Source organism: Penaeus japonicus, unplaced genomic scaffold (assembly GCF_977035675.1).
Source record: "Penaeus japonicus unplaced genomic scaffold, GWHDUDI00000001_assembly GWHDUDI00000007, whole genome shotgun sequence".
Lineage (NCBI taxonomy): Eukaryota > Metazoa > Arthropoda > Malacostraca > Decapoda > Penaeidae > Penaeus > Penaeus japonicus.
The window spans coordinates 17,004,722-17,007,221 of NW_028234409.1; the positions used below are offsets into that span (position 1 = coordinate 17,004,722).

A 2,500-nucleotide genomic window follows, 5' to 3' on the forward strand; every position below is an offset into this window, starting at 1 on the left:
CACAAAGAGTATTCTGGAAGTTGGATAATCAAATACATGAAGATAATTTTGCAATTGTATTGCTGTCACCTGTTAATTGTAATGCAAAGATGATGGTCATTGTTTGAGTGTGAACACTGAAAATTTTGAGGTATGCATTTTCAAGCTCAGAAGATTCCATCACGTAGTATGGAAACCGAAGGAATGTTTTTTTATTTTATTTATTTATTTATTGTTTTTTTTACATTATATTGTATTAATACAACGGTGTTTATTCTTATTGGATAAAATCTCTTTGGAAGGTGAATTTGATAATCATGTGATACACAGGTTAAGAAAAAATGTTTAATATGATTATTGGTTAGGAGGCACTAGTCACTTTGTACAGGAGGGTGCAGAAGAAATGAAGCGATTACTGTAAATAACTCTTCCTGTAACAACAGGCCTCTTGGGTACAGTGAAGCAAAGACTTCAGCTAATACTCAAATGTTAAAATATTGTATGGTAGCCCTTTTTAATCTCATTTACACACTGATGCCCTTGTATATTCATGGGGCAAATTTGCTTTAGAAATTGATGATTGTCCCCTCCCTCCCATCTGTTACCGATTCCTACTATGCAGAAAGCTGAGTTGGTTGGTTTCTAGTCTCTGGATGCAAAATAAGTTAATTGTTATTGCTCATGGAAAGGCAAATGTTTTATATCAGCTCCCTTACATTACATCGCCAAGGTGTAGTAAGCTTGATCTGTGTTTCCTCTTCCGAGAATATCGAATACTTCCCTTGCGGAGAAGTATCATGTCTTTGATTTTTAGGTATTAATGTATGAGCATGCATGCATGCCTGGGATTATGGGCATGTGCGCATGTTTTGTGTCTACATGTAGGCTACATGTGTGTCTGCTTACGTGTGCACGGGTACAGTACGGCGTGCATGTGTTAGTGTGTGTGTGTGTGTGTGTGTGTGTGTGTGTGTGTGTGTGTGTGTGTGTGTGTGTGTGTGTGTGTGTGTGTGTGTGTGTGTGTGTGTGTGTGTGTGTGTGTGTGTGTGTGTGTGTGTGTGTGTGTGTGTGTGTGTGTGTGTGTGTGTGTGTGTGTGTGTGTGTGTGTTTGTGTGAGTGTGTATGCGTGTTAGTGTGTATGTGTGTGTGAGTGTGTATGCGTGTTAGTGTGTGTGTTAGTGTGTGTGTGTGTGTGTGTGTGTGTGTGTGTGCGCGCGCGCATTTGTTTGATTTTAAGCGTGTATACATGCATGTGCTTGTAAAGATAGTATGCATGAGAATGATATATGCATCAGAGCAAGATATGTAACTGACGTTGCACTTTAATCAGAATTACATAATTCAAATGCTGTAATGTCAATACGGTAGTTACATATATTGCTGTGTGGAATCTTTTTCATTCATACCTTCTTTTACGCTGTTACAATGAACTCTATCTTCGTGTGTGCTTGTCCGTGTCCATGTGTGTGCATGTTTATGTATGGATACCAACGTACATGCATTTACAGTATGTAAAAGGATGACTATTTCCTTGCATGTAGGAGATATCTAGTGTTGTATATATCCTTACGGTTGAATAGAATTTTAGCCAATTTAAAGCAGTAGAAATGTCTTTTTTGAGAGGAGTGGTAATTTCGTTTGGTCTCCTTTGCCTTGATGTTTAAACTGTAAAAGAATGGAATGAGAAGTTGAAGAAAAATCAAAGTTTATGAGTTTCCAGTAGTGGAAAATTGATTACAACTGACTCAGTGAATGATCATTCTCTATCAACAAGCACTCAGTTAAATATGGAATTTTTGTGGCATTTGATACTAAGAGTAAAACCGCTCTTTTATTCTATCATCTGGTCATGTTAAAATCATACAGCAATTTTCCCCTACTGTGCAAAATGAAAATAATAATAAAAAAAAAATGAGTATATCAAAAGCTCCTTTAGGAATGTTTATCCAGTTCCTTTGCATTCCCATTATTTTGCAAAATCTTGGAAATTAAAGGAGTGGCTCACTGTACTGTCTCCTTAAGTGTAAATTCTGTCAACTGTGTCTGCAAGGATGTTATTTTTGGTGTGTCTCCTTTGGTAAGTAAGATGTTTCTAAGGTTAGTTTATTAGAATGGGAAGACTAGTACTTTTGTCATTGATGATGAGGAAGTTACCCAACACTGTGTCTCCTGTGGTGAGGAAGTGTCTAACGATTCTCCCACAGGCCGTTTTCTATTCCAGAGGTAAAGTTGTCTAGCATGTCCCCTGCCGTTGAATGTTTGTTGTAATTTGGTGGGTTGTCATGTAATTCGATAAGGATTTACATCGAACTCCAAGTGCCGGTGGGACTCTAGATTCCTATAAAAGGAGGTTTTGGCAGCTACAGTAATCTTTTAGAAACCCTGGATAAAACAGAATAAAGATCTATTTTGTACATTCAATTATATAATATGATATACAATTAGCCCTATATGCAAGTCAAGATTTGGCTTGGATAACAGACTGTATAATCAATTTAATGATTGGAACCAGTAAAAAATA

The 2,500-nt window shown here is 37.0% G+C and overlaps 1 protein-coding gene across 1 annotated transcript in view; it reads left to right on the plus strand.

Moving 5' to 3' along the window:
* Positions 1-2,500, plus strand: part of LOC122255452 (43 kDa receptor-associated protein of the synapse) — an 80,611-nt gene that overhangs the window by 75,677 nt on the left and 2,434 nt on the right. The window contains exon 11 of the mRNA XM_043019494.2: positions 1-2,500. This exon is cut by the window's left edge and continues 1,627 nt beyond it; it is cut by the window's right edge and continues 2,434 nt beyond it. The gene's annotated coding sequence lies outside the window, so the exon portion shown is untranslated.